The sequence below is a fragment of the Amblyraja radiata genome, chromosome 15 (genome assembly GCF_010909765.2).
Source record: "Amblyraja radiata isolate CabotCenter1 chromosome 15, sAmbRad1.1.pri, whole genome shotgun sequence".
Lineage (NCBI taxonomy): Eukaryota > Metazoa > Chordata > Chondrichthyes > Rajiformes > Rajidae > Amblyraja > Amblyraja radiata.
The window spans coordinates 52,070,320-52,081,500 of record NC_045970.1 but is presented as its reverse complement, the minus strand read 5'-3'; positions in this window follow the sequence as shown (position 1 = coordinate 52,081,500).

The window sequence follows — 11,181 nt, the reverse complement described above, 5'->3', positions numbered from 1 at the left end:
TATTTGCTACCCGACTAGATATTTGTTGCATTTTCTGTTTTATTTTGGATACTGTTGTATTTTACTATTGTTTTAGGATATTTTCTTGTGTTCCGTAACATACTTGAATGTTTTTCTCTCCAGTAATTTCCTTCTGCGGTACACCACAGCTGCACTTGGCAGTACTGTTCCCAATGATCCTGTATGCTTCTTAAACCTTGACTGTAAACCCTCACAATAAGGCACTCGAAAGGTATCGGCAATACTGTCTCTACAAAGCCCTCCAAATTTACTGCAAGGATAAGTAAGAAAAATCCACAGTTTTCCACTGCTAGGTACTCTCGGTTGACTTTGAAGGTTTGTCATTTTGTCATTTTGTCATTTTGCATGCCTAGCACCAGACTCCCGAACTAGACACTCAGTTCACGTGGTAGACAGGGAGGAAAAGGAGGTGGGGTAGTTCTGTTATAAAGGTGGTGGATGCATCAATGAGAAATGATTGAAATTCTTATTTCAGATTTAAATGGCTTACCACTTATTCTTAAACTGTGGCCCCTGGTTCTGGACTCCCCTAACATCGGGAACACGTTTCTGCCTCTAGCGTGTCCAAACCCTTAATAATCTTATATGTTTTAATAAGATACCCTCTCATCCTTCTAAATTCCAGAGTATACAAGCCCAGCCACTCCATTCTCTCAGCAAATGACAGTCCCGCCATCCCGGGAATTAACCTTGTGAACCTACGCTGCACTCCCTCAATAGCAAGAATGTCCTTCCGCAAATTTGGAGACCAAAACTGCACACAATAGACCAAAACTACACACAATACGAGAACAAAGAAGCCACAGGTGGAAGTATTCTGTAGCCCTCCTGAACGTTGCAATACTGTAGAATCCTATATATAGCAAGATCTTATGTAGGCATACAGGGGAGATGCTGCAGTTATAATGGTGACTTTATCTTGATTTACATTGGAGAACACAAAATGGTAAAGTATACTTCAGGACAAGTTGATTGCGTTTACAGTAAACCCTTGCAATAACGTATCTGCATTTTGGTTATAGCGGACTGAGGCACCCATTGCACCCCTCCCCCACTTCCGCCCGCCAGTTACACAACGTGCTGGCGCCTCGTGGTGGTAGCTTTCACTTGCGGGAGCGTCGTTAACGAGCAGCATGAAGTTGGCGTGAATACCGGACCCAGAACTGGCGCATCGTGTGTTGGGCGGGGGTCTCGGCGGTTCCCGGTCGCAATGCCGCATTTCTTCTTCCCTGGCCTTGGGCTAAACTTTTCCCCGCTCACTTGGTTATGGAAATAACGAATCAACCCTCCCCCCCATTATTGGTGGTCCATTATTGTGAGGGTTTACTGTATCTGGGGAAACTTTTGCAAATAATATATTTTGGATGTAACCAGAGAACTCGTCTGGTTTCATCAAGTAGAATGAGGTAGGAATATAAACTACTCATAATAAAGGGTAGGCAAAAATGCTGGAGTAACTCAGCGGGTGAGGCAGCATCTATGGAGCGAAGGAATAGGCAACGTTTCGGGTCGAGACCCTTCTTCAGTCTGAAGAAGAGTCTCGACCCGAAATGTCGCCTATTCCAAATTTTTCCAGCATCTGCAGTTCTTTCTTAATCAGAATAAAAGGTGAACTGAGAATTCTATCAAAACATGATAAAATTGCATAATCAGTATGATGGTGAGAAATCAATGTTTTAAAATTAATAAAAGCCAACTGTAATAGTCGGAAAATGGCATAGGCTAAAGTACACTGGGAAATAGATTAAAAACCAAGATCTAAGGCTTCACTTCATTATTCTTAACAAAGATATACTCTTCTGAGATGTAATGCTGACTAAATCAATACAAGGAATTAGAAAATGGTATCGGAATCAAAGGAGAATGCACGGAATGTTGCAAAGACCATTGGCCAGAAGATTGAGAACATTTTGGAAAACTACCAAAGCATGACTAAAAACAAACAGAAAGGGGGATAGTAAATTGAAAATTAACTGGAAAGAGATGTAAAATAAGGCAAGGTAGAATGCCTTAATGACTACCAATCACTTTGAGTAATTGGTGATGATGGCACATATCAACTACAGCCTCCCAGACCTTTATCCAGGGCAGTTTATCAGCCATCACAGCAAACTCATATACGGCATCATCTCCCTGACCCCGCTGACATCTCTGGAACATCTAGATAACAAGGATACTTAATATGTATTGATTATAGCTCGACCTTCAATACTATAAACACATATAGCAATGGATATTGAAACCATTGAAGCTGCTTCCTTTCCAAATGCAAAGAGATTACTGATTCCTCTGGTGCGTAACAGTGCTATTGGAAGTGCAGAGAACTTTGGCACAAAGAGCAACTAATTGAAAGTACTCAAAATAGTAGATCAACCCCAGGAATGGGATTGTCCTTGTGGTCATTCAGTAGAGGAAATTGAAGAGATATCTGTTGGATACCATTATTGATTACAGTGGAGGATGGGGGAAATCAGGATGTAGAGGGGCGTTGTACTTCCTTTTTCTGGAGGATGCATCTCATCAATATTTCCAATTTCACAGCTCTAGCTCGTATGCTGAAGAAATGAATTTCCTAGCATGGATCAGTCTGTGCCTCATAGTGGAACAGAACATGCTGTCATTCCCTCTAAAATTCTTAACTTTTGGGCAGAAATAAGAGCGGGGTGAAGTTTCATTGCTCTGCCTTTTAATTAGATCTGAACTGGTCCAACATTGGCAACAGCTTCCCTCCTAAAAAGCTCAAATATTTCTCAACCTTGAATGTATACGATGAATCCACTTCTACAGCTTCCTGTAGTTGAGAAATTCAGAGAAGAAATTCCTCATCTACATCATAAATTGGTAATCCCTTTATTCTGAAACATCAATCCTGAGGGCTAGATGTCCTCACAAGGGGCAATAGCTTCTCAACTTCAACCCAATCAACTCCTTTCAGTAAAGTTGCACTAATTGAACCTGCCCAAACTCCAGGAATCAGCCTGATTTATCTTCTCTGCGCTACCTCCATTGCAAGCGCATCCTCCCTTAAATACTGTATGGAGAACAAAACTATGCACAGTTCTGTATCTAGTCTCATTGATATTCTGCTAAATGGGAGAGGAGAAGAGGGACTATTTAGGGTGAGACCTCACCGAGGCAGCTTGAAGTGTTGATGGAGTCAATGGAAGGGAGGTTGGTTTGCATCTGTGATTGTCTGCAATTTATTGCTGTCTTGGATGGAGCCATTCCCAAACCATACGGTGATGGATCCTGATAAAATGCTTTCTACGGTGCATCTGTGCAAATTGATGAGAGTTGTTAGAGACATGCTGAACTTCTTCAGCCTTTAAAGAAAACAAAGGCATTGGCGTGCTTTCTGGGACATTGTTTTGATATGGGTCTTCCAGGACAACTTGCTGGTGATATTTACACCTTGGAATTTTACTTAGGTGCCGTCAATATTTTCTGGGGTAGATGTACCGCTCCATTTCTCGAAGTCAATCACAATTTCCTTTGTTTTGCTGACAAAAGAAGACGTGGAAGAAAGACAAAGTTGAGATTATGAGCTGAGAAATTTTTAAATTGCAAAAGTTATTTTTATCCACGATAAAAAAATATTTGAAATACAAAAACCATGCAAAATCTCTCACAAACTTTACATTTGATAATATCATACTCAGTAGTGTTGGAACCTGCATTTGTACAATATACCCTTGCCATTCATGTAACTTGCATGTGTGGTGTCCCAACCGGTCTTTGTTCAATGTTCAGCAGCAGAAAGCAGCAGTAGGCCCTCGACTGGTCCTCCCCCACATAGCATTTGCTTTAATGCATCCCATAGCACCTACTTCTGTAGTCTGGAATTGGACAGTCGGCAACATTCTCTTATAGATGTCTCGTTGAACTGGGACACCAACCAGTTTTGGGCAGATCAAAGAGTGTCTTGAGTGTGGAGAGTGAACAACGCAGATGGAGAGAAGGTGTGACAACAGTTAGAGACAGGTGAAGGTGAATGAAGAAATTGCACAGAGGAGGAACGAGGAAACGAGAAATGCTAGCATTTCTTAATAAAGGAAATGGAAGATGTACAGTATAAACATAATGGTATAAAACATAACACTATTGGGCAATTAACTGAGATACACTGGGCGCAGTGATAGACTTGTTACCTCACAGTGCCAGTGGCTTGGGATCGATCCTGACTACGGGTGCGGTCTGTGTGAAGTTTGTACATTCTCCCTGTGACTTCATGTGTTTTACCCGGGTGCTCCGGTTTCCTCCCAAATTGCAAATATGTGCAGGTGTGTCGATTAATTGGCTTTTGTACCTTGCCCCCAGTGTGTAGGATGCAAAAGTGGGATAGCATAGAACTAATATACAGGTGATGGATGGTCAGCGTTTGTACTCGCTTTTCCGAAGGGCCTGCTTCCATGCTATATCTCTACACTAAACTATTTTACAATTAACTATATTAGGGTTTATTGCGAATGCAACTGGCATGCGTAATAGAGTGTTCAAGAAGGAACTGCAGATGCTGGAAGATCGAAGGTACACAAAAATGCTGGAGAAACTCAGCGGGTGCAGCAGCATCTATGGAGCGAAGGAAATAGGCGACGTTTCGGGCCGAAACCCTTCTTCAGTCTGATCCAGGGTTTCGGTCCGAAACGTCGCCTATTTCCTTCGCTCCATAGATGCTGCTGCACCCGCTGAGTTTCTCCAGCATTTTTGCGTAATAGAGTTGTGGATTTGGATTTCAGGGGGCATTTGATAAGGGCGGCACGGTGGCGCAGCGTAGAGTTGCTGCCTTACAGCATCGGAGACCCGGGTTTGATAATGTCATACTCGGTTTGACAATACGGAGTCTGTACATTCTCCCCATGACCTGCGTGGGTTGTCTCCAAGATCTTCGGTTTCCTTCCACACTCCAAAGACATACAGGTATGTAGGTTATTTGGCTTGGCAAATGTAAAAATTGACCCTAGTGGGTATAGGATAGTGTTAATGTGTGCGGGTTGCTGGTTGGCGCGAACCGGTGGGCTGAAGGGCCTGTTTCCGCGCTGGATCTCGAAAACTAAAACAAAACAAAAAAAGGTACCACATTGAAATTACCGAAGCGGAAACCACTTTCGACCATTAGGGAGACTGACAAAAATCTCCGGGGATCGCATGGAAATCTCGGGTGGGGCACAAAGTCTCCAGAGGTTTCCGTTCAGGTTTCCTAAGTGGGACAAGGGTTCACAGCATTGGTTAGCATCGTTTTTGCTGTAACGTGACCAGAAATGTCCATAGTACTCATGCAAACCAGTGTTGCATACAACTCTTGTATACATTTCCTTCTTTTATATTCTGTGCCAATACCCATTTAACTACATATTTACTTGTTCTGCCATTTATGAATATGAAATCAGATTCATTTATATCCTCCCATTTATGATATTCCAATCATAGAGTTATCCAGCAGAAACCAATCTTTTTGCCCAACATGTCCAACAAGATGCTTATCTGAGAGAGTCCCATTTGTCTGTATTTGAATCGTATTTCTCCAAACCTTCCCCACTTATGTGCTTGTCCAAATGTCTTTTGAACTCTGGTGAGCTAGCACTCCCTGGATCCTATATGATCTTCCAGAGCAGCATACAATGCAGAACCTTTCAAAAGTTTTGCTGAAATCTATAGAGACTGCGTCTTCTTGGTTCTTTCTTTAAGAAATTCGATCAAATGTATTAGAGCCAACCTCTCAGGTTTTTTATGAAGCTCTTCTTAAATCGAAGCACAACATTAGCCATGCTCAAGTCTTCTGGCACCTCGCATATGTCTGACGATGACTCGTATATCTCAGGCAGGGCTCAGGCAATTTCTTCTCTGGCTTCCCACAGTATTCTTGGATATATTTGATCAGGCCTGGGAAATTTACGTACCTTCACAGGTCTTGCGTACCTTAATTCGCCCAGCACCTCCTCATCTATAATATGGACTGTCTTCAAGTCATTGTCATTAACTTTCCCAAGCTCACTGCCTTCATGTCTTTCTCCATGATATAAACAGATGATAAATATTCATTGAGGAACGTGCCTTTTCCACACATGGAACATCAGTTTTGTTTCTAATGAGACCAATTCTCTCCTGTTATCCCTTTTCCCTTTATATACTTGTAAAAGCTCTTTTGATTCTCCTTAATCTTAATCTCCTTAATCTTAATCTCCTTAATCTAATCCGCCAGTTATTTCATGGCCACTTTTTGCCCTCGTGATTCCTTCTTCAGTCAACTCAATTCCCTATATTCCTCGAGGAATACACTTGATCCCAGCTGTCTATACTTGACTGATGCCTCCTTATTTTTCCTGACCTCAATTTCTCTTGTAATCTAGTGTTCCCTACTTTGATCGGCCTTGACCTTCACTCTAACAGAAACATGCAGACATTGAACACTCACTTTCACACTGTAAATAGCACCTACTTTCCAGATGTCTCTTTTTCCGCAAACAACCTACTCAATTCAACTTTTCCTTTCGAATATCATCAAAGTTAGCCTTGCCCCAATTTGGAACTTAACGTCATGAACCAACCTGATCCTGTAACTAATTTAAAGCTAATGAAACTGTGATGCTGTGTCAATGTTCTTGCCTACTTATACTTCAGTCTGTTGCCCTGCCCAATTCCCCAAGAGAAGGTCAAGCTTCATACTGTCTGTTGTTGGGCCTCCTACCTACTGCCCGAGGAAAGTTTCCTGAATACACTTGTCCAACCCATCTAAGCCCTTGACCTCTGGCAGTCCATTTTTATTAAGATATTGAGAATCCCTGACTCTGGCAACCCTATTAGTTTCATAGCTGTTTGCAATCTCCCTCAGCCTCTCCATTCTACAACAGTCCCTGTGGCCCTAACATTTACTGTTTAAGTCCTACCCTGGTTTACCGTGCCAAAATGCAACATATAACATGGTACAGTGCAGGAACATGCTGTTCAGCAAATGATATTGGTGCCGACGATGATGCAAAATTAAACCAATTTGTGAGGGGATGGAGTCAAGATTAACTGAGCAAGTCCAGGAGGCAGAACCACCAGGAGAATGTTATGTGGGAAAGACTGGCAATGTAAACTGCATATTGAGTTTGAAAGTTAAGACTGATAAGTTTAGAACAATGGTAAACACATGGGGATGTGATATTGCTGCAACTGTGGACACGTGGTAGAAAGAACCAGGGTATAGAATTTTCAGGCATGGTAGAGGAGGAAGTAAAAGAAGAGCACACATTGCAATGTTGTTTAAGGAGAACATTTCCACAATACTCAAGGCTCGTCAAATGAGGCCACATGGGTGGAACCAAGAAACAGGAAAGGCAATCACTTTGCTGGTGTTATACTACATGCAACCCAACAGTCAGCAGGAGATTGAGGAGCAGATATCCAAACAAATCACAGAGAGGTACAGTATAAAAGCAATAGGGTTATAGCAGTGTAGGATTTTAATTTCCCTAACATTGACTCTTTCTATTTTAGTACAGGGAACATTGATAGGTTAGAATATATGAGGTACGTCAAGAATTATTTTTCAACTAAAATGGACAAAGACCTAAAAGATACAGGGCTGCACTGGACCTCATCTCGGGCAATGAGGTCAGACAAGTAGTGGAGGTTTTGGTGGGGGAGTGTTTTGGTGATAGTGATTATGATATTGCAGGTTTAAAGATAATTAAGTATAGAGATGAGAATGGTTCGAAGTTAGGGTCCAAAATTGGAAGAAAACCGGTTCAATTATTTAAAACCGGACATGGCAAAAGTTGATTGGGAGCAGCCGCCTGGTGGTAGAATTGCATCCAACCAGTTGGAATCTTTTTCTTCCTACACATGGAATCTTTTAAGTGAGGTTGAATTGAGTTTATTGTCATATGCACAAGTACAGTGGTGGTACAGGTACAATGAAAATTGTGCAGTAGCTTCACAGGCACATAGATTCAAACAACACAGAAAAATCTAAAATTCACATAAATTCTGAAAGACCGTGCTAGGTACAAGATTGCAAGAAACAAATCATCAGTGCAAAAATATATAATTAGAAAACAAGTTCATAGTGGTACACAAAAATGCTGGAGAAACTCAACGGGTGCAGCAGCATCTATGGAGCGAAGGAAATAGGCAACGTTTTGGGCCAAAACCCTTCTTCAGAAACCCTTCCAGCATCTGCAGTTCCTTCTCTAACACAAAGTTCATAGTGGTGCTGGATTTGGTCCATAGTGTTCAGTTTGCTGAGGTAGGATTAGAGTTGTGCAGGCCAGTTCACGAACTTAATGGGTGTAGAAAAGTGAACCTGGTGGTGTGGGACGTCTTCTGTACCTGCCCAATAGTAACAGCGAGAAGAGGACATAGCCCAGATTGTGGGGATTCTTGTTGATAGATGCTGCTAACTTGAGCCAATGCCTGAATTAGTGTAGAGAGTTTTATTTTCATGTCTCCCAAAACAGAACATTGAAATTCTTACTTCCAGCAGCACAACAGATAGGTAAACGTAGTACTTCGTAAACACCGTGCTTTAGATGGTGGGGAGGCCTGTGGTCATGATGGTTTGGGATTAGTCCACCACTGTCTGCATCCTCTTTTGGAATGGCAGTATCAGGTCATGATGCAACTATGCGGCTTGTATTCGCTAGAATTTAGAAGATTGAGGGGGGATCTTATAGAAACTTACAAAATTCTTAAGGGGTTGGACAGGCTAGATGCAGGAAGATTGTTCCCGATGTTGGGGAAGTCCAGAACAAGAAGTCACAGTTTAAGGATAAGGGGGAAATCTTTTAGGACCGAGGTGAGAAAAACTGGAATTCTCTGCCACAGAAGGTAGTTGAGGCCAGTTCATTGGCTATATATTTTTTTTTTAATATTTTATTTTATTAGAAGTAAGTACAGTCATATGGCACCAAAGTGCCTAATATATATTTTCATAATACATTTTATGTACAACTTCTTTTTTTTTTTTTTTTTTTGTTACACTGAAAAAAGATTAGAAAAAGAAAAAGAAGTTAGATAGTAAAGGATAGAAAGATGTGAAATATATAGTGTGTGAAAAAAGAAAACGAGTAAATGAAGAAAGTTGAGAGAGAGAATAGAGAGAAGAAAAGAAAAAAAGAGGAGATCATTATTTATAGTCTTGACCAACCCTCGTCCAGTCCTGAAACAGTTATTTTTTACAATTGTGTTGCACCATATGATTCCAAAAAAACGACGAATGGAGACCAACTCGTTATGAATTGGTCTGATTTATCCATTAGGAGGAATCGCATTTCCTCAAGATGAGCGGTGTCCAACATACTTGCAATCCACATTTTAAGCGTTGGTATTGATGTACCCTTCCAAAATTTAAGAATTAATTTTTTTGCTATTATTAAACCATAGTTAAGGAATAGATTTTGAGATGTGTTCAATTTATTCCCATCTTCCATTACGCCAAATATAATCATTTCAGTATTAGGTTCCATTCTTGTCTTGAATAATTTTGTAAATATTTCAAAAATATCATTCCAAAATCTATAAAGTTTTATGCAGGAGACTAAGGAGTGTGTTATAGTTGCCTTTTGGGCTAGACATTTATCACAAGTGGCGGATATATTTGGATAAAATTTGTTCAATCTTGTTTTTGAGTAATATAATCTATGTACGTTCATTGGCTATATTTAAGAGGGAGTTAGATGTGGCCCTTTTGGCTAAAGGTATCAGGGGGTATGGAGAGAAGGCAGGTACAGGATACTGAGTTGGATGATCAGCCATGATCATATTGAATGGCGGTGCAGGCTCGAAGGGCCGACTGGCCTACTCCTTCACCTATTTTCTATGTTTCTATGTAACTAGTCCGGATTTTCAGTAGAAGTGAAAAATGAGATAGTGAGTTCAGGGCAACATGTTCCTGCACGGATGAAAGGTAAGGATGGTGAGATAAGGAACCCTGGATGACAAGGGAGTTTGATGAAAAATAATCATTTGACAGATGTAGATGAACAGAAATGGGAGACACCCCTGCCGAGTATAGTTATTGTGGTAGAGAACTTAAAGAAATTGGGAGTGCAAAAAAAAAAATCACTGACACAAGATTAAGAAAAATCTCACAACATTTTTTTTGTATGTTAGGTGCAAGAGAGTATCCATAGAAAGAGTAGAGTCCAAAGCGGCAATCTTTTTGTGGGGCCAGGGGCTAGGGAGAGGCCTTAAATTAATATTTTGCACATACTGTATTATTCACTAAGTAAATTATATGGTAGATGGAGACGTCCTGGAGAGAAAGATCGATATTTTGTAGCATGTTAGCATCAAAAGGTATTAGATGTCTTAAAGTACATGAAGTAATGATAGTTAAACCGCCAGGGGCTGATGAGATGGACCCCAGAATGTGATATGAGGCAAGAGATTGCTGGGCCCAGATGGAGATTGCTTTGCAACTTCATCTACCATTGGTGAGATAATAAATGATAGTAGGATAAAAAATATTATTTATTTGTTCAAGAAGGGAAGCAGGAAAACAAATCAAGAGTGTTTAATTGTTATATTTACCGGGAATGGAACAGTGAAATTCCTTGCTGCAGTTTCACAGGTACTTTAAATGCAATTACACCTCAAATAAATATGATAATTTATCATTTATTTTTGGTAAATCAGACCATGACAGGGCAGTTCAAAGGTAGACACAAAATGCTGGAGTAACTCAGCGGGTGAGGCAGTATCTCTGGAGAGAAGGAATGGGAGATGTTTTGTGGTGAGACCCTTCTTCAGACTTCACCTGCTGAGTTACTCCAGCATTTTGTGCCTACCTTCGATTTATACCAGCATCTGCAGTTCTTTCTTACACACAGTGCAGGCCAATAAAGTGTTCTTAGTAGTGCAAAGACCATAGGAGTTCGGTACTGGGTGTGATTAAGGCTGCATATGGTGGTTGATGGGAAGAAGCTATTTTTGAAACTTTAAGTAATGTTCTCAGTCTCCTGTATCTTCTTCCAAGTGGTAGCAGTGAGATGAGAACAGTCAGGGTGATGTGAGTCTTTGAAGATATTAACAGCCTTCTTCAGAGATCACTTTGTGTAGAACTCTTTAATGTTGGGGAGGTGATTTCCTGTGATGGACCAGGCAATGTCCATCGCTTTCTGCAGCCTCCTGTGCCCTTGGGCATTTGAATTACCAAATCAGATGGTTCACTATTAT